The following is a 23,258-nucleotide window of genomic DNA, read 5'->3' as shown; positions in this document are numbered from 1 at the left end:
TGGAGTATGTGGAAGAGACATAAGTAATACTGATCTCGTTTATGAAATGTTGGTGATGCTGTTGTAGTGTCATAAAACATCAGCATTAAATGACCTTAGACGGTCAAATATTATAAGTAAAAGCCCACAACACCAAATTGGACTAGCATGCTACTAATTGTATTTTTTAACTAACTTAAATTTAACCTACCACCCCTTTTTTTAAACGGATCCGAGACCTGGTCACTAACTGTGGCTCTTATAAAAAGGCACAAAGTCACTCAGCGAGCGATGGAGCGAGCTATACCTGAAGTTTCTCTGCGTGATCGAATCAGAAATGAGGAGATCTGCAGACGAACCAAAGTCACTAACATAGCTCCGCGAGTCGCGAAGCTGAAGTGGCAATGGGCAGGTCACATAGTTCGAAGAGCCAATGGACGTTTGGGTCCCAAGGTGCTGGAATGGAGACACCGCACCGGAAAGCGCAATGTTGGTCGACTCCCTAATAGGTGGACCGACGACATTAAGCGGGTTGCAGAGAGCCGCTGGATGCAGGCGGCTCGAGACTTTGTCTGAAAGTCCAACAAGAAGCCTAGGTCCAGGTGATGATGATGATGATGCTGAAGATGATGATGATGATGATGTTCAAATTCATTTATTTTAGGTACAACTTCGGGTAACTTACAAGTACTCTAAGAAACGACAAGTTTAACTATTTGTATAGTCAACCACTGTATTGGAAGGCAGGTTTTGTTGAGAATAGCTGACAAGAAACGTAACAGTGTCCGAGCAGGACAACATCGATTGGTTCTACTTGTATGAAAATAAAGGCAGAGTAAACCTAAGGCTAGCTGCAGCTTACGCAAGTAAATTCGAGTAAAAACAAGTAAACATTACGCTCGATCGAGTTAGTTATGTTCTACACTCGGTTTTACACGCACCCAGCCTTGCATAACAGTTAACTAATGAACCTATACCTACTTTACATAAACGTTTAGAAAACAATATTAATTCCGCTCCATTAAGCCCTAGGGAAAAAATACGTCTCAATTATTTAATAGGGCTGTCACAGATAATATTTTTTTTTAATTTACCAGTTACGTGTCGAATGATTTTCATATGATATCCCACGGTAAGTTACGAGTAAATGGGAGGTAAACTTAGAAATAAATTCAAGAGTCGTGGTTCTCTATGACCTCTTCGATAATGTAAGATGTACATTGCACAAATAAATTAAGTACCGAATAATGTATATTAAAATGACTTATTAGGTACGTAATATATTATTTCATTTAAGGTATTTAAATACGTCCATATTAATATAATAGCGTAAAGTTTTCTCTCATTGTTAGGTATACCATAATACGAATTATAACTACAGTGTAAGTCATTCGATTAGTTAGGTCAGTTGTTCGTATCCTGATGGTTTAATATTAAGAATTTTTTGGAAGGGATAAAAACAAAAAAAAACCCCTTTTACTTAATAGTAGTTTTGGAAATCTATTTATGGTGGAGAACTTTGTATAAAAGTCATAGTTATTTTAAAATAAAATTATGAAAATGTTATGTGATGTGGAGGGAAGAGAGGGAAAATTTCAAATGCTACGACACAAGAGGAGAGGAAGGCCAAAGAAGAGATAGTTGGAGTAGGTATGTGGAAGAGACATAAGTAATACTGATCTTGTTTATGAAATGTTGGTGATGCTGTTGTAGTGTCAGTGCAGTGAGCTGTGGAGCGAGTCTTGACCGGTAACTCCAACCAAAATTCTGAAATATAATCAGAGAATAATAATCTACACGGACGAAGTCGCGTACTTATTTAGTTTAGTCAGACACTATAATAAAAATAGGAAAAACACGATTCAACGCTAAGTTGCAATACGAGTGTAGTGTGTTAGAATAAAATGAAAACCTAACAGTAAATTATGTTAAATAACTGAATAATATTCAATTTTTACTTTCAGTTTCATCATAGTGCTATTGCTTGCATATGCTCTTGGGAAACATAAAACTAGTAACCACAAACACAGTAAAAAGAAAGTAAAGCCAGTAAAAGCTAGGCTATTAGACATGCAATTGAGTACGTACTTGGACAGTTATTTACTGACATTTCAAAAGTTAATCGACTGACGGTGGGAACCCTAATCATGATGCTCCGCGAGTGTATAAATATAGTCAATTTGAAGACACAAATAAACCCGTATTATTTATAATGAATTGTATAGCAAGTGGCATTTTCATCTCGCCGCGTGGTCCTCCCCCCAGAGGCGGGCTCCTATTGGCCGTCCGAGATAAGCCACCGCCTCCACTCCTGCGCACATTTCACTTCAAAACAACTCCATCGTCTCAATAAACAAGTCTTGAAGTCCATTGTCCGTGCTGATGTCGATATGCCCGCGTCATAGATCTGGTACCGACGTGGATGCTTAGAAATGCAAGCTCGGATCACACTGGGCGTAAAGCTGCTGGTAATGGTAACCCAAACATAGCGTATGGCAGAGATGACCAAACTGTGGCATAAATTGATAATTGCGTTTGATAAAATATAATAATTGTGGTTCGCTAGTAATAATAAATTAATCTAAATCATTGAATTGGTTTATAGGTTTTTATTTGTATTTAACCTTTTTGTTTGAACGTTACAATATTATTTTTTTGATACAACATTTGAATTTGCGTCATTACTCTGACTACCGACTAAGAAGCAAATGCAAGTGGTACCTAATGTTAACCCAATCATAGCCAATGATAGAGATGGTCAACCTATTTTTTTTTTTGTATTCAATAACGTGAATGTAAATAGCAAATTTAATTGTATTTATTTGATATTTTATACGTCGGGTAATAAGCTGATACTTAAATACAGACAAAAGATTTTCTGTTTAGAGAAGAAATTGCACTATAATCATATTGGCTATAGTAAGTAGATATCGAATTTAAAATCAACAGATTACAGAAATGTAAATCACACAGGCATAAAATTTTACGCCCCACCAGATGTATACTGGTTTCTATCTTCAAAGAACAAACACTTGCACACAAAATTCACATTCCCATTTCCTCCCCTTAAAGTGAATATTTTCTAAAATCTAGGATGATAGCTAAAAATAAAATAAATCTGTATTCCACAATTCAGTTTTGCTGACTCGGTAATAATTGTTACTTCGGGCTGATAAACAAGACATTAAAGCCGTCAAGGTAGCCGAACATAAACCCTGTTAAAACTTAGATTCATCGGCATTTAAATATACCATATTATTTATTTTTTTTTAACTTTCGCCCACGTAAATGTTGGTTATCCCTGGCTTTAGAAATGAGAGCACGGTACGTATACCTAACTTTGACTAAGGTGTATGTCGATCTAAAACGAAATTCATGATGGACTGTGTGTTCTGTAATTGACACCATGATGGCATGCCGTAGTTAAAGTTTAATTTACAATTAAAATAAGATCCCAAACCCACAGACCAAGGAAAAAAGTCAGCCTAAAGTTAAGTCATACTTCAGCTTGAATTTTAAGAGCTGTATTGGTAAAGGAGTCCATGGTGCCAAACTAGTATTTAGTCGACAACCGCGGGGACCTATTAGATTTAGTAAAAAATATAGAAAGAATAAATGTATGAGTATTTAGTATTTTCGTTATCAGCGGTAAAGAAAAAAAAACTACAGAACAGACAAGTTTTATTACTTGGTCTTGCCAAAATCGTCAGATAATATTAGGGATTATGTTGATAATGGGTTGACGTGCTGGTTGAGTTAATTACCAATAGTAAAGACTCATAGTAGGTGAAGGTACTTAAAAACATTGGGTGCATCCAAAAATACCTTTTGCGACTTCCCAATTGTGTATTAATAACTTATTGGACAAGACAAAAATCAGATGGCTTTTCTGATGTTACGTAGAAAGCCATAGGAAAACAATATTTATGGACATGCTTAGAATATGTTCAAATCCGGTCCGGGGCATGCCCCTCCTACTTTTCAGTTATGTACATTTATAGAAATTAAATATCAAGTGTCTCAAACGGTGAAGGAAGAACATAGGAGTTAGGCCTCATATATCTGTAACTAGCGGACGCCCGCGTCTTTACCCGCCTCTCTCCATCTCTTTGATCACCTCTTTGATCCGGCCCTATCGCAAAATCCGTTCTTAGTGGACACCTACTAACTATAAACTACCTCTCTGTAAAATCTCAGCTTTGTAGGTACATCAAGCAAATTTTCGAGAATTCGTGATGAATGACCTTTCGCTTTTATATGTACAGGGTGACCCGTAATCTATACTAATATTATAAAGCTGAAGAATTTCACTTCGATAGATTATATATACCGAAAAATAACACGTTAAATTGTAATCAGTATGTTCAGTACACAATATATCGACAGACTACAATATCGCGAGTGAGATTATAAACTAACGTATTTTACAATTTAATGGTGACAGACAGACCACTTAATTATCTAAAACTCATTTAAATAGTTTTACAAAAATCCTTAGGTGACCAAGTTATATTTTTTTCGAATTTTTAAAATTTTCTTTCTTGAATCAGTTTTTTCAATGCTGTAGCTGCTGGAATTAAGATCTTAGGATTTTCAAAGATCTGATTTTTGTTAAACATTACGGATTAAATTGCCAATGTATTATAATACTACTTTTGTAAATAGTGTTTCATTTGTTTTGTAAAAGAATCTTTGAAAGCAATAGTTATTTTTCTTTCATTAAGTTCCTGTAAAATTTAATGTCCTGTAAAAAAATGTATGGTGCTGAAGTATTCTATTAGTTGTACATTTATCGAGGCTTGTAAATTGGTATAAGACTTGTGTCTACTCTCTGTAGTTACAAAGTTGCTGCTAAAAAGGTATGGGAGGTGCTGAATTTTAAACAAGAAAACGTTTCTAAGTGTGCACATTCCAACTTTCTTTTTCAAAATGTCTTACAATAACTGCCTGCCTACTTGCTTAAAATTACTAATGCAGTCATTTGTATTGTCTTGGTATTAAGATAAAACTGAAATATTTTTAATTTTAAAACTACGCATACTCCTAGATCAGTAATGTATCAAATGTTTGTTTATTTAATTAATGAGGCATTTGTTTATTTTATTATTATAATTATTTTTCGAATAATTATTATCACCATTATCTTAAGTTTAATATTATTATCTGACGTTTCGAAAGAGCTTGTAAACTAAGCCTATTTGAAATAAATGAATTTTGACCTTGACTTTGACTTTTTATGAGACTCATGTTTATCCTAGTCTATCCTAGTCATCATCACTAAGATCTGAAAATGATAGTAATGTGGTCAATAATTATCACACTAAGCCCACCAACCCGCATTGAAGTAGTGTGATGGGTACAAATCGCGTCGCCTACAATGATTGTCTCCTTGGTATAGACAATTTAAATTTAAATAGGCATCAGTCTATTTAAATTTTAAAAAGTTTATGAAGAATTTATTTTGTAAAATGATCTATTCATTGAATAAACATAGCATTTTGACATACTTAAAAACTAAATAAAAGTTTCCATTTAGTTTTTTAAATAAATGAAATAATTATTGTTTCATGACTATTAAGTATATGCTGTCGCGACACTTTTTGTAGAAAATTATGTGTTAAGAATATTTTAGGTAAAATTATACACCTTGGGTTACATTATTGGAGTTTTAGGAAATACCCCTAATTTTATTGAAAATATAATATAGCCTATAAAGCCCTAAGGGAGAGTGTAGCTTCCCAACAGTAAAATAATCGGATCAGCATCAGCGCCTTTATCTTTGTTAATAATAATAATTATCGCCATATTTCGATAAAAGTTCACAAAGTTTTTAAACTGAAGTGGCAATGGACAGGCCACAATGAGCCAATTGCCGTTGGTGTATTAACGGCGACCTCGCACTGGTAAGCGCAGTACCCCCACTAGGTGGGCCGAGGAGACATGGGTTGTAGGAAGCCGCTGAATGACGGCGGTTTGAGATGTTTGGAAGTCTATGGAAGAGGCTGGACTTACCAGCAATGGAAGTACATTGGCTGTTAATGACGAATCACACAAAATCTTTACAAATTATATACCAAAATCTTTCTCATGAATCACTTATGTTAATGATGAAAACTGTATGAAAATCTGTTTCGTAGTATGAGTATATCGCAAACAGACACAAATAGACGCAGAGGAGGACATTATTATATAACTAGTGGACTTCAGTTTTTCAAAAATACCGCGGGAACCATGCATTTTTGCGGGATGAAAAGTAGTCTATGTATTAATCCAGAGTAAAATCTATTTCTATTCCAAATTTCAGCCAAATCGCTTCATTCGCAGCGTAAAAGAGGAACAAATATACGTACACACTTTCACACTTACACACAAACTTTCGAATTTATAATATTAGTGTGATGTGAAGTGTGATATGTATAGATAGGTATTTAAAGTTTTTTTAAATGCAACGAGTGTTAGTGATTGCAAACGCATTGCACAATTAACCCCAGTTCAGTAGTGAATCGCGATGGCCGCGCAGGCGCCGGCGACGGGCGTCAGAGGCGAGGTGTTACACCGACGAGGGGGAGGGGTGGGGGGGTGCAGCATTAACAAAACCCCAGTACCTCGCCAACGCCCGCGCTCGAACAAAAAATAGAAGACGGAACGGAACGACAGAGGCTCGCATCCAAGCCGCGGGATAAAATCGACATAGAATTAAAGAGGAATACAAAAATCACTCATTGTTCTCATAAAATGAATGTGCCGGTTAGTTGAATGTGTGGCTTTTTGTGGAAATATTCTCATACTTTTAAATGGACTCTCGTGTGGCGCCTCTTAATGATTCCTTCTTTTTGCAGCGGCGCGGCGGCTACTGCGCCAGAGTTCGACGTGTCGCAGCGTGTCACCTTTTTGTGCCGATGTTTCGGATGTAAATTAAACAGTTTAGGCGGCATTGTCTTCGGATTGAAAAGGAGTTTCCTTTTTTTATCGACAACCGGATTGGGCTTCACTACGGTCACTGTGAGGAAAATATCTCCTAATTCCTATCTTCTTGCTTTGCACTGACTGATTCTTGCGTTGTCGGTAACCTTGTTTTTATCGTCAACCGGATTGGGCTTCACTATGGTCACTGTGAGGAAAATATCTCCTAATTCCTATCTTCTTGCTTTGCACTGACTGATTCTTGCGTTGTCGGTAACCTTGTTTTTATCGACAATAGGATTGGGCTTCACTATGGTCACTGTGAGGAAAATATCTCCTAATTCCTATCTTCTTGCTTTGCACTGACTGATTCTTGCGTTGTCGGTAACCTTGTTTTTATCGACAATAGGATTGGGCTTCACTATGGTCACTGTGAGGAAAATATCTCCTAATTCCTATCTTCTTGCTTTGCACTGACTGATTCTTGCGTTGTCGGTAACCTTGTTTTTATCGTCAACCGGATTGGGCTTCACTATGGTCACTGTGAGGAAAATATCTCCTAATTCCTATCTTCTTGCTTTGCACTGACTGATTCTTGCGTTGTCGGTAACCTTGTTTTTATCGACAATAGGATTGGGCTTCACTATGGTCACTGTGAGGAAAATATCTCCTAATTCCTATCTTCTTGCTTTGCACTGACTGATTCTTGCGTTGTCGGTAACCTTGTTTTTATCGACAATAGGATTGGGCTTCACTATGGTCACTGTGAGGAAAATATCTCCTAATTCCTATCTTCTTGCTTTGCACTGACTAATTCTGGCGTTGTTGGTGACCTTGTTTTGTATCCGGGAGGTTCTTGCCTTTTTTTAACTCTGATCTACATTCATAAAATCCAAAATTCGTTTATTTCAAATATAGGCTTAGTTAATTATGCAGAAGTACTATTTTGGACCTTATCTTTGAATATTTATAGATTTTATTACTTATCTAATATAGGTTCTAATAATATATCATTGTAAAGAAAATAATTTCCAGTATGACATTATTCCGCAATATACAACTCAAAGCTACGAGTATTCTCATCAAGATAATGAATAAACCAAAACTGTGATCCGAATATAACCAACTACAAATAGCAATGTTACAAAATAATTAAACGGAGTGCGCTAAGCGAATAATTTTCCATGGAATTTCAAACAGCTCTTTAATGCAGAATGTTCATTTGTACCTCGGGAGACACGGGATCCGGCTGTGGGTATAAATAATAAACTCCGTGCGGCCAAGTCGTGACACCTACTCCCTCAATAATGGACTCGGAGCTAAGTTTGTACTGTAAGCTCTGTAAGCTCTAATCAAGATCACTGTGTACCCTTTTTATTGGCTCGACGACATCTCATTTATTTTAGAGCTTAGACATTCGTGAGTTCGTTCCATCGTTGCTATTATAAAATTTTAATCGTTTATTTTTTGTTTTTTGGAATCGTTTCCGGAATAATGCGAGTATACGTTCGGTCTCTCCTTATGGGAGAGTGTGTAGACTTACTGCTCCTTCCACCGATTTCTGTAGAAATGGGGATTGATGGGCTTAGAAGTGCAAAGTGACGAGAGTCAAAACTTGTAATGTTCACTATTCAGATGTTAACAGTGGCGTGCACTTCATAGATTCAACGCAAAACATACCCTGAAGATTCATTACGTACCTGTATTGGAAGAGGATATTTAAATTTTGTACAATTTGTACGCACGGGGCCTACCCTAGTTAAAAACCTTGTGCACACTGGATGTTAATAAGTGCCGAGATAGCTAACGTGCTTTTTGGCACGTGGGTGTAACGTCTCTAACTTCCTAACTCCTTGCAAGTTTTTTACTGGGAGTTCCTTGTCTCTCGTCATTAGCTTCACAGTAGAGGCTAAACTTAACACGGAGATGTTTCGATCGCCAAGCGATTTAGCAGAGTAATTTAGCGTTCCGGTACGATGTCGTGAAGAAACCGAAAGGGATGTGGATTTTCATCCTCCTCAATTTTGCCGTATCGTAATTCCAGCCAATTACGATACGGCATTGTCACTAATCATCAGCTGAGATTGTAGTCAAGTGCTAACTTGTAAAGAGTACCTAAAGAAAATAGTACTATTTGTCGTGCCCACTTCTAACACAGCCTTTTCAAGTAATGGTAGAGAAATGGTAATTTTAATAAATAATTAAGATTCCGACATGTTGCGCTCGCTCACCGAGGGTTCCGTGCAAATCATTCTTCGTCATAAATTGAAAACTATGCATCAAAAAAATTATTATGAATCCATCTTAAATTAGCTTGTCCTTATTAAGATATCCCTTAAATACGATGCCCTACATGATTAAGTCAATTCAAAATTTGGACTGCCTATCCTGAAATAATTACCTTAATCTTTTTATGGTTTAGTTACAAATCCTATACTCGTAATTTTTTCCCTATACTGATATTACTTGCTTGAAAAACGATAGCACTTGCATCATTGTCTTAGCTTAACGGAAAGAAAAACATAATGAAATTTTATTCCATTGCGAATGTCAATGTACTTTAGGTACTTTAGGTATAGGTAGGTACTATTTTGTGGCACAAGTTGCCGAAATCTTTTAAGTGATAACTTCATAGGAGGGTAAACCGCTTTGTAACGTAATATCTTGTTGTCTACGGAACCCTAAAAAGATGTGGCTTACAATTGAGGGAACTCGAAAAATGGTGCTATACTGCTATCACATCGGCTTATCTTGCCTGCTTAGTAGTCAGGTATTAAAATGAAAAGTCGAATGGAACAAACAATTACAATAACGTATCAATCCGAAGGTTCTACACAGGAAGTAGTTCGTTTATCTCGTCCAACGAACAAGTGCGGGCCACACGGACGGCTGTGAGGCTTATCTCGAATCGAGTGGGCTATCTTAATCGATGGATTGTCGAAACGTACACTTGATATGCATTAGAAAGAGTGCTGCCGTGTTTCTTTACAATACTTATTTATGTAGGTCTCAATAATCGTGGACACTGCCTGGCATACTGAGTTTTTCTTTCATCATCATCATCATCATCATCATCAAAATTAGTCGATAGACATCCACTACTGAAAATAGCCCTCTTGGATGGACCTACAAGCAAAACGGTCTCGAACCGCCAGCATCCAGCAGCTCCCTGCAACCCACTTGATCGTACATTTGAAAGTTATGAAGTTCTCGAATGAAGACTCGGTGTATCGTATATTTGAAAGTTATGAAGGGTTTACTAATTTTAAGCTAATTTTTATCAAAGTCAAGTGTCCCTGCCCTCTACCGGCTAAACGATTGTTTGAAACTAACGAGAGGAGTCGTCACTAACACCGCTCTTTCCGGTGTGGGGTCGGCATTCCAGCACCTTAGGAACTCCAACGTCCATTGGCTCTTCGAATTAAGTGGCCTGCCCATTGCCACTTCAGCTTCGTGACTCGCTTAGCGATGGTCAGCGATGGTCAGCGTTGGTCTGCGGATCTCCTCATTTCTGATTCGATCACGCAGAGATACTCCGCGCATAGCTCTTTAATTACTTGGAAAAAAACTGTTATACTTTCAACACTCATGAACACTTCGTCGAAACTTACCGTCTCGTGGACGAGTAAAAAAACGTCTGAACTTGGTAAAATCGCAAAGTAATAAAAACAGATAGTTTATTACTTTGTTTTATAAAAAACGTTCATCCTCTACCTATACACATTGTGGTATAAAAGAGGCAGGGTTGTCACCTTTTTTTTGATAATCTTTTTGATGAGTTGTTGAGGACTTCTACTCAGACTTGTTAATAAGAACCACTATAAGAAACGTAAAAGAAGTTTTATATACAAACGAGTTAGTAAGCAAGCATAATATTTAATACCGTTTTGGTGACTTGGAAGAGTTTTACGAGTATATGCACCAAGTTTTAAGTTTTTTTTTTGTAAGTAAAAAATATAGATATTTTTACTCCCACTTCGTTATCTAAAACCTCAATCCATATCACAAAACTATTCATTCATACAGATCGTTTGGTAATGTTCATTACCACTGGGGTAAACCGTGCTACAATAATTTTTTTTTTTAATTATAAATAGTTTTTAATTTTTAAAAATTTAGGAGGCCACGTCGAGCTAACAATTAGTTTGACGTTTAGTACATTAAGTACCATTGTGACGCCACAAAATGGACTACAGCCGTTGAGGGCAATGATGTTAAATACTGTTAGATGTGTTACTAGACCATAAAAATGAGGGGCTCAAAAGAGAAAAGCACAATATTTAATACCGTTTTGGTGACTTGGAAGAGTTTTACGAGTATATGCACCAAGTTTTAAGTTTTTTTTTTGCAAGTAAAAAATATAGATATTTTTACTCCCACTTCGTTATCTAAAACCTCAATCCATATCACAAAACTATTCATTCATACAGATCGTTTGGTAATGTTCATTACCACTGGGGTAAACCGTGCTACAATGATTTTTTTTTTTTTAATTATAAATAGTTTTTAATTTTTAAAAATTTAGGAGGCCACGTCGAGCTAACAATTAGTTTGACGTTTAGTACATTAAGTACCATTGTGACGCCACAAAATGGACTACAGCCGTTGAGGGCAATGATGTTAAATACTGTTAGATGTGTTACTATGCCATCAAGAATGAGGGGCTCAAAAGAGGAAATTTCCACATCTCAATGTTAGTGGTGGTCAACAACGAACGTTATTTAAACAAATAATACCTAAATATCGTCTACAACGTCGAGTTTTGTGTTCAGGAAGTGTAAAAACTATACACATTTTAAGAAATAATGGAATTAAAGACAAAATTGTGCAGTCAGACAGTTTTGTAGCCTATTATTCGGATAATTTTTTGCGGTGATTTTATAGGGATTTAACCGATCTACACTATAAAATTATCATTGGTTGAGGATAGAGTTGAGGTACTGTTAAGTAACGAAGCTAATGTATATTTTTTAAATAACATTTTTAAGTAGTGACCCTAAAATTAGAGATTTCAAAGGAATAAATCACTGAAAACGGATCGCATGAAAAACTTAAACGAAACAAAAAAGCAGTAAAATGAAATTAGGGTAAGTAACAGGCTGAGGAAAACTTCTTGACTTACTTGGTCTCGTCACGCGACTAATGGCATCGGGGTATTGTAGCCTTACAACGTCCATACAAAAAGTACCTCTAGGCTTTTAATATTAGTATTATAGTAACTTCCTCGTATATAGCCTTAATGGCCCAGTGGATATAATCTCTGCCATCGATTCGAAAGGCGTAAGTTCGAATCCGGTCCGGGACATGCACCTTTTAATAGCACACTTCAAGAAATTAAATATCACGTTCCTTAAACGATGAATGAATAACATCGGGAAGGACACGAGAATTTTCTTAACTTTCTACATGGGCCGGCGTGACTATTAGCCTAGCCCCTCTAATTCTGAGAGGAGACCCGTGCTAAATAGTGAGCCTATTATGGGTTTTTAATGAACTTCCTCGTATTACCATGACAGTGGTTGTTAGTTAATTTAACATTTGATAAATTAAATTAATTAACTCCACCAATTTTTCAAGCTGGGAACAGCTGGAAAGTCTTCTGAGATATTTTCAGTAGAATGAAAATATCTCAGAAGACTTTCCATGACCCAATCCTGGATGCAAACCCAGAGAGTCGTCGACCAGAGCGAAAAACATATTTTAAATATTAACGAAAAAATTGAACTGACTTCAAAATTACAAAAATAAAGCGAAATATAACATCGTATGTGCTACTTTCTGATCACTTTGAAGGCGGAGCAAAGCAAGCGCCACATAACGTAAATGGAATTCTGGTCCAATCTGGAAGTATACTCTTTCAAACAAAAAAAAAGAATCCAAGGAAAATTGGTTAAGTTATGCGGTACGAAGTTATGCGTTAACAAACATTATTAAAAAGAAGAAAAAAACGCGTCAAATTGAGAGCTTCCTCCTTTTTTTAAGTCGGTTAAAATACACAAAAATACCGAAGTTCATAACATCATCGGAGATCACCTGATAAAGCTGAAATATCTCATATAGCCTTTCAATATGCATTTAATTCAGTTACCACCATAACTTAATATCGCCTTCAAAACCTGATATATCTTGGTGTAAATACAAGATTCCTCAATCTTCAAAACATAAAAAGGTCCACATATATTATATACTTTCAGGTAATCATAGACAGCCTTAATTTAACCAGTCGTTAGATAGATAAACTACTGTCAACTGAAGGCAACCGTTTAAAAAGACAAATGTAAGCGGACAGCCTCAATTCTCCCACGTCCGGTGGCCATTAGAAGACCGTCGAAGACTTTAGCCGAAAGTGGCTGTTACATTTCTTACCGTTGCCATTTTATAACGCTGCCAACCTCATGCAAAGCTGACTTCCCACTGTCCAAAGTTCTGCGATCAACATGACTATTTTTTTTATTCCTTTAAAGTTAGCCCTTGACTACAAACTCACCCGATGGTAAGTGATGATGCAGTCTAAGATGAAAGCAGGATATTTTGTTAGTAAGAGAATGGAATCTACACTCCTTTCGGTTTCTACGCGACATCGTACCGGAACGTTAAATCGTTTGGCCGTCTTTGCTGGTAGGGTGGTAACTAGCAGCCGAGGTCTCCCACCAGCCACACCAATTAAGAAAACTTCAATCAATCCAGCCGGGGATTGATTGAAGATTGACGGGGGGGAACCCAAGACCTCCGTCTTATAAATCCACCGCGCATAGCACTGGGCCGCTGAGGCCCTCTAAACTGACTGTTTTGACATTTGATGATATTTGATGATATCTTTCCCTAATCTAAATACTAATTTAGCTCAAATTTTGCATAGTAGAGACGTCCGTAATTAGTTAATAATCAAAAACATAGTCTTACTACCTGCTGAACAATGAGCACTTCCATATGTACCTTACCTTTGTTACATGACATTTTTGTGAGATCCAAGATTTGATAAAAAATATCGCTCGCAAATTAGAAGAATGTTTGCAACCTATAAGGATACTGTGTCATATTTACACCAATTTGTAAGAACATATCAATAAGACTTTATTTGTTCGAACTATATTAGACCACATTTCCCCGATATCTACGACAGTATTTATGCACTCAGTTCCTACCATCACACGCTGTGGAAGTCCACCATAATTGCGCTAACTTCCACTCTAATATGTGACAAAAAAATCTGAAGAAAAAATAGGCGCCACCAAAGAGAATCCCGATGCGCAACAGATAACACAAATAATAAAATATGTTCCAAACTTGCGCATTCAACTTAAACATTTCCACCGAACAAAATAAAACCTATTTTACTGTGCACTTATTTGGCCATTTGATATAATGCTCCTTATTGTACAGTTCAGCAATCGAATTATATTACGGCGTAGCGTATTTTTTATGTACGTTTTGTAGATTTGGGTCTGTGTTAAAATACACACCTAAGTACCATTCGTTATAAACAGCCTTTGTGTTGCTCTCAGAAGAAATAGGGGTAATAAAGTAGACTGTTGGACCAGTGGTGCGGACATTAAATAGTATAAAATGCATCATTTTCTGATAAAAAGAGTTCTTAAATCTATGTCATCTTTGGGATTACCTTGATTCATTTTATAACAGTTTTTACTTATTAAAGTATGGACAGAATAATAGTGAATGAGAATCGTAGATATAAATTAAAAAAAAAATGCATGAAGGATAAGGAGCAAAATATATTGAATACTTTTAGCTTTGACAATTACTTGATGAGTTCCTTAATGATGAAGATACTTGGAGGCCGTTGGATCAGCTTCCACCTTCACACAGGGAGTAAAACTATTAGAAATTGTCATCAATTGTAAATTATAATATTTTATGATTTTTTTAAAGAGCAACTGTTGAGTTCTTGCCGGTTTCTTCTCAGCAGAACCTGCCTTTCAAACCGGTGGTAGAATCTTTACAAATACTCAACTGACGTATCAAAAGTGCTTGTAAACTACTTGAAATAAATGAATTTTGAATTTTTCAATACTTATCATGTCTATGTTGAAATGTTGCAGTCTTCATTTTATATTATAATTTACACTCCCTATTTTTTACATTAAACTTATAGTTTATGATTTACAATGTTATCAAAACGGGAGTCGCAAAGGCAAATACCAGATAGGCACTCATACAACACTGTCCAATTCACAGGCAAACGCAAAATCTGTATCACCTCTATCTAAACGGAACGTGTGATAAACAAACAGACAAACAAAAAGCCGTCTCTTCACAAACGTACCATTAAATCTTACAAAGCGGCAGCGCCTACGCATCGCCCTCTCTCCTTCAGGTTAGTGCGTCCACACGTTTGGTATTACATGGGACAGTCTTTAAATAAAATCAGATAACTTTACAATGACCCACAGGAACTTCTAGTAGTATTAGTTCCATAATTGTCTACTGCTTCGATTGTTGTTTGTGTTCTGGTATCAGTATAATGTTCGTACTACTAACCGTTGAGTCTTTTCACAGTACATTCTGGTTGCAGCAATAACAATAACATATAATGCAAAGTTTTATGTACTGACATAAAACGTTGCATTTGAAAGGTACTGACCCACTAGTAACCTTTGAGCCTCATGATGATAGCGATACTGGCAGCAACATCAAATGCATTCTATTATTTTAATATACTTAAACTGTCATCATTAAGGACACATAAATGTGCTTCTTCAACTTGCAAATTTTTAACCGACTTCCAAAAAGGAGGTTCTATGTTCAGCTCTTTGTATGTTTTTTTACGTATTCCGTCATTCATTTGTAGACCGATTTTGAAAATTATTTTTTGTTTGGAAAAGCATACTATTTCCAGGGTGGTCTTATTCTCTTCATGTCAGGATCTAATATAACAAACATACATACATTGGATATATTATGCTAAATAAAATCTCGTAAAAATAACAGTTTACCTTCTATAACTATACTGGAATTACTCACTGACTTAACTCAGTTACAGTAAGTTAGTTTTACATTTAATTTATTTTTGGGAATGGTTTTGGGTTTTATTTTGGTATGGGTATTGGCTTTCAAGTAGGTACACTATCTTGGATCTCTGAGAACCAAAAAACGTTCACCGTTCCCGAGGTTGTTGCGAATATAGCTTAAACGTGGTAACCCTAACCTCGGGTTCACTGTGGCGCCTTATTATGTTACCTTTGTTTTCAAATTTAATTGGCCCCTCTAAGATAAGGTATCTTGATAATAAACGACTACCAATAAACCGGGTACGAACAGCGGCGGAGATAAGAGTCCCAATGACGTTTAATAGTAGCTGGCATCATTCCGACTTCATATACCTGCCGAACTGCCCAACTGCCGAGTTGATCAACTGATGAACCAGTATCTGTCATGACGCGGATCTTAAAAAAGTCATTAGGTTTAGTTCTAGTTAGGTAATTAAATTAAAATATATTTGAACAATACCTCACTCATGATCTAACTCCAAAGTAACAGCATGAAGAATCACCATACCTTGCTGTAAGAAGGGAGTGAGCCTTTAATGGGTAGATCATAATGATGCGATGCCTTGGGACATTCATTATGTAAACAATAACAATGTAAACTTCCGTATACACTGAAACGTTTTTAAAACGGACCAAGGTATTGGATAATTTAACCAATTATGTATCTGTGCCAGTCAATTGGGTCTCAATTACAATCAAGTGTCAAAGTTAATGACAGCATCGCTTTCAAGGCCACTGGGACCTAGTGACCCTTTTTTCGTACGCTTTTGTGTCGAATAATACGCATACGATTATATGACGACTATAATTACAATATACCCAGTCGATATGACCTCTGCCGATTCGCAGGGCGTTCTCATAGGTTCGAATCCGGTCCTGGGTATGCAAGTTATATATCAGTCTAAAACGGTGAAAGAAAAACATCGTGAGGAATCCTGCATATTTGAGAATTTTCTGAATTCTCTATATACGTGTGTGAAGTCAATATTCATTAAACGAGCGTGGTAGACTATAAGCCTATCCTAACTCATATCCAAATAATATATAGTAGGTACAAGGAGAAGAAGTGAATCTACATACATAAAAGAGTTGGACAAGCAGCAACATTATTTCCGCAAAATCGAAATAAAGGTTTTACTGTCGTTTCCCAGATCGAACTAAGGATTGTTATATCGTACCTTGGTTATCTCTTGTTGGTTGGTACCTCGCACGGTGCAGGAAAACATCGTAAGGAAACCAGCATACCTAAGAATTTTCACAATTCTCTGCGTGTGTGAAGTCTGCCAATCCGCATTGGGCCAGCGTGGTGTACTATTGCACTCACCCCTCTCATTCTGAGAGGAGAGTCGTGCTCAACAGTGAGCCGAATATGGGTTTATATTGATGACCTTGGTTATTCACCCACTAGTCCGAATGGCTATGTAGAACTTAGTTGAAATTAATTTACGCTTACTGTCTGTATTTACCTACTATCTGTCTGAAATAGGTGCTTACAATAGTAGGTACAATCTCATGTCCAAAAGTCTTTGTACTGAAGATTCGGCTCCTTGCCCCTACTACTGAGAGGAAATTTGTACTCAACATTGAGCAGGTTGTTGATGATGATTAATTAAAAAAATATCTCGTAGCATTTTCAGAAAACGAAAAGGAACGAATATCAATATGCATGAACGAAAAGGACATCTAAACTCCCGTCATAATTGATATGGAGATGAGTGAGTTATATCCGCTTATCGTCTACAAAGATTAAAAAAATCTTTCGTAGGGTTGGGTATACCTACTCCTCTATAACAAGAGCCCCAAGATATAAGCCAATACTAATGCATAAGTTTTAGCAATGTGTTAAGTGTTAAATAAAAAATTTTACTAAAAAAAATTCAACCGACTTCAAAAACATAAAACATACTGACTAAACTAAAAAGCGAAAAATAACATCATACTAAGTTCTATGTATCATATTACGTTCTAACTGATGATCAGTTTGAAGGCGGTGCTAAACCGGTGTTGTGTTAATTTAAGTGGTTTTTGGATTTTTTCTGGAAAAAAAGGAACCCATGTGTTAATACGGAGTAAAACCTATTTCTATTCCAAATTTCAGCCAAATCACTTCAGTGCCTAGTAGCGGCGTTAAAGAGTAACAAACATCCAAACATACATCCAAACATCCATATTAACTTTCGCGTTTATAATATAATATTTTTTTCTATTTCGAGAATATATGTCGTCAACGCATGCTAGGCTTAGTTAACTATTTGTTTTTTAAACAACAAAACCCGCATTCAACCCCGACCAAATACCAACAGCTATTAACTGAAATATTCAAAAGTGATAACGATTAAAATGCGCAAACAATGTACAGCGATGTAAAGTTATATTAACTTGTGGGTCAAGCGGCGACCCAAAACTAACAGGTCGCAGGACAGCTCATTTGAATGCTTGTCTGCGGAAATTATGAATATTTGTGTCCACATTAACGCCCGTTATAATAACTTGTTATGGATATTTCATTTTATGATCGTTTAACTTTGGTTGTATTGTAAACTTTTATCTATCACGCAGGATATTTTTGATGCCCGACGCAAAAAGAGAGGTGTTATAAGCTTGACGTGTCTGGATGTCTTTAGCACCATAACTTCCAAACCGATGAAGCGATTTAGTTTTTTTTTCTATGAAAGGTGACTTATGGGCGAGTGTTTTCAGACATGTTTGATGAAAATCGGTTGAGCTTAAAAGTCGTGGGAGTGAATAACCGAATGGCTGTACTCTGTAGTTCTTTAGCTAGTGTACTTTAGCTAGTATACTCGACTGGGAAAAACATCGTGAAGAAAACTGCATATCAGAGAAATTTCTTAAAACTCTGCGAGTGCGAAGTCTGGACATCGTGGTGGACTATTGGCCTAACCTCTTTCATTCTGAGAGGAGACTCGAGCTCAGCAGTGAGCCGAATATGGGTTAATAATGATGATGATGATGATGATCAGGTGGATAGGATGTCTGAGGGATTTCCATACCGAACATTTGTTTTAAAACAAGTCACTCCCAGCTGCCAATATAATAGACAAAACTTCTTGGATACTTTGAAAATATCTTTAACGTATCTATCTATATCTTCATAAGTCTCCAATTAATTAACTAGTTGGTAAACAGAAGTCGTAGAATTAAAATAAGGAAAAAACGAGATGCAATCTAAATTTTATTGGCAATGAGGCTTGAGCGAGTAGTAGGTATCATTGAAATAAGTAGGTAAACATTCGCCGTGAAGGAAGGGGGGCATGTGTTGATATATCAGTCCAAGATACACAGTCCAGCAGGCCAATTCACTAATTTTGACTACGTTACATGAAATAACATAAGAACTCTACCAACGACCTATTGTGAGTCATTCATCATGTGATTCTGAATTCACTATTTAATGTTAACTTACCAAAATTGGTATGAAGACGTTTCATAAGTCGAGCCGTCATGCACGCAGTGACCAGTTATAGTCGTGGGTGCTGCAGAAATGTGAGAATAATTGATCGTCAATGGCGTGCATAGCACTTAAACTGGCGAACCTATTTCGATGCAGTTATCATTTAAGTATACATCATGTATTCAGCGATTACTTAATAACTTCCTATTAATTATTATTGTGTCTACATCTGGCTTAGGAGATGTGGGGTAAAAGTTGGAATGAAAGTCGAATAATTTTCAGATATACCCGATGGAGTATCAAATTTGAAAGCATGATTTGCACATTACAAACAACAAGAAACAAGTTTACATGGATATCGTATTAGCTTCTATGAGGACGGAGTCAAAGGGTTTCGTGAGGTGGTCATTGGTATGCGTGCATGGGAAAATTAATGCATGGTAGGTACTTTAGGAAGCACTTGGGTTCACTTGCCTTAAACCTAGGGCCTCGTAATCTGAAACCACTTAAACTATCAACTGGACCAAGTAGCAGCTCTTTATTTACATAATTATAGCTTACTCATAGCACAATTACCTACTGTGAATACACAGGTCGGTAATTATCATGGGGTTGTATAAAAAAAATCTAGTTCGTCATCTTTAGAAGGCTAAAAGTGACCTGAAAGTTAGATTAAGTTATTACTTAAATAGCATTAGCAGAGCTTTGCAAAGTTTTAAAAATTATATTGAAAATTTAAAACGCGTACCTAATTTTTTCTATTGTCTTTATCTTGGGTTTACTATATCAAAGGGTACAAGCTACGAAAACAATTTAAGACAAAAAAGAGTAGCGAAAACCAGAAATGAATCTGGGAGGGAGGGGGTTGCTTTGGGGGGAGCGAAGAGGGCACGGTAACAACATCGGAGGCGAGGAGTGTAGGGATTACCGCGTATAGACACGGCAAATTAAATAATACTCGTAACTTTTGACTAGCAGTTTCGGAGTATTTTTAACTACCGGGAAATCTTTTTTTGATGCTCGATTAGATTAATAAACAACACCTGCATAGAAATTAACTTTAAATTATTTTTTGTAACTTACTTACAAAAGATAATAAAACAAAATATATAGTTTTTTTTAAGGTAATAATATTAGATTCCGACGTCCGTCGACGTCGACGTCCTTCGTGGCGCAATGGTATGCGCTGTGGATTTACAAGGCAGAGGCCCTGGGTTCGATCCCCGGCTGAGCCGATTGAGATTTTCTTGATATGTTATGTAGAAACCTAAATGAGTGTGGATTTTCATGCTACGCCTAAAAAGTAAGCCCGCTGCCATCTTAGATTTGCATCATCATTTTACATCAGGGGAGATTGCAATCAAGGGCTAACTTGTAAAGAAAAAAAAATGTATACGATAAATCATAACACAAAATTACAGGTTTCCATATAGGTACGTTTGGTAATTTAAAATTCTTACATTGAACATTACCAAATGAATCAACTGTACCTAGTGCCTACCACAATAAATATTTAAGATTCCTTTTTATCTGTCTTCGATTATGTAATTGGGTAAAAATTAAAAAAAATAGTCTATTTTGAAGTTTCTTATTAATAATATCTGGGCATATGAATGAATCATAAAACAGATTTTCTAGTACTGACTCATGTGGCTATGGAGTGCTTAAAATGTTGTGTTTAAAGGATATATTTAAAATAATTATACATAGTTGATTATGAAACAAACCAAAAATAAATAATAGCAAAAGTAAAAAATTAGAAAAAGAATAAATTTTAACATCAACTGAACTTGTATACAACCCAATTAACATAATTATCAAAAATTACTTATTATCTAACATTAAATAAGTAGTTTCGATTAATATCCTTGTTTATTAAATTTTACCAAATAAGGTGCTATCGCTGATGAGGAGATACGTTATTCATTTAATGTTACGTCTTATCAATATAAAATCTTGATATTTTTCTTATCGTGTAGAGATCTTGAATATTTATCAAATAAAAATGTCGTTCATACATGGATTGCTATTTTGCAACAGGATCTGTAAAATGATGCTAATGAATAATGCAACAACTCAAAATATTAGGATATTTTGATGGGTGCCAAGATAGATCTCATCATCATGTATACTAGAATTTATTATTAGGTCGTGTAAGAATGTCGTATTAATTATTACATGTATGACAAGTCTGACCTTGACAAAAATATTGTGTTAGTAAACGTGGTAGTTTGTTTCTAGAACTAGCTAGAATGAATTGACTAGTTTATTTATTTATTTAGACAGCCCAACAATATTTATGCACTCAAAATAATTAACCTAATAAAATATAAGATAGATATACTAGAAATACAGATTTAAAACATAAATATCAATAACTGGCTTGTACACTGTACAAGTAGACACATAAATACTTACAATATAAACAAAACAAAACAAAACACAATATAAGCAACAAATCCAAAAAAAAAATTGAAAGCAAAATTGAACAAAATACAAAACGCAAATTAATAGTAAAGCAAAGTAAAGTTGTTAACGAAATAGTATACGACGGAAGCAAATCGTTTTCGAATTAAAAAAATGGAATTAATGTCTTGATTATTTTGATGCAGGGAATTAAATTGGCTACTTTGATTAATAAGTTAAGAATCATGGCGTTTTGTTTACACCACAGATTGACTGAGTCATGATCGGCTTGCAGTGTTGGGCAATCTTGAACATTGTTGATAGCACGAAATATCTTAAATTCATCTGCGTAAATTTATTCCCAAAAAATAACGTGATATAATTTATAAATATTAAAGAGCAAAGGGCTAATTTTAGGGAAGCCCATGAGGATTCACTCGAGAACCGCAAATTAGATTTAATTGTCATGGGTGGTCACGGTGTTTTGTTATAAAATATCACAATAATATAGATCTCGAAATTTTAGATAATATTCGCTTGATATTATTCCTCGTTTGCGTGGAATTAAAAATAAAATAAAAATATCTTAAGTTACTCCTTATAACATCAACATTATCTGTCAGTGAAAGTCCCGTCTAAATCTAGCCGGGACAAACAGATAGACGAAAAAAAATGGATAGGTATATTTTTAAAATAAGTCCTTAATACTCGTACTTTCATTTATATATTTAGTTATAAGATTTTTATTTTTAATTTCAAACTTTTTTTTCAATTTGTTATATATGTAGATATCGATAGTACCTGCCTAAGTGTAGAGCAGAAAAAAACTTCTCCAAGCTTTGTGACAAATGCAAGTAACGAGGGTAGAAAAATATTAAAATAAATAATGCCGTGTCTAGTAGAATATAAGTCGGGGTCATTTGCGGCACTTACCGAGTATACTGTTTGTGGATACGGTGGCTCGGGTTAACAGAGTCGAGGGATGGTCATTTAGTAAAACTCCCCTCGTGTCTGCAACACAGACTGATTAAACGATCCCCTGTCTGTCTCTGTACTCGTTTTGCTCTGTCGATACCGCACTTTCAGAGGTATTAAAGTGATTTCTCTTTACGCAGCACTCCATTCTCTCCGTACTAGGTATCTGTTACGGAGTTTGCTTTTTTGTACGGTACGGCTATTTTTTAGGGTTAGTCTTATTGGATGAGCGCATGCACAATAGGCTAGTTGACACTTTATCAACGTTTTTGATGTTTGGAAGTATTGAAAAAATACATAATTTTTATCAGAAATCCTTAACTTATAATTAATATCGATATATTTCGGTCTTACAAGACGGACGTCCTGGTTTCAATCCCTGGCTGGGCCTATGGAGGTTTTCTTAATTGGTCCAGGTTTGGCTGGTGGGAGGCTTTGGCCGTGGCTAGTTACCACCCTACCTACAACGACGTACCGTTCCGGTACGATGTCGTGTAGAAACCGAAAAGGGATTGTGGATTTTTATCGCCCTCCTGACAAGATACCCCGCTTCCATCTTAGATTGCTTCATCATT

This window comes from Bicyclus anynana, chromosome Z, assembly GCF_947172395.1.
Source record: "Bicyclus anynana chromosome Z, ilBicAnyn1.1, whole genome shotgun sequence".
In the NCBI taxonomy this organism is placed as follows: domain Eukaryota; kingdom Metazoa; phylum Arthropoda; class Insecta; order Lepidoptera; family Nymphalidae; genus Bicyclus; species Bicyclus anynana.
This window is presented reverse-complemented; position numbering follows the sequence as displayed.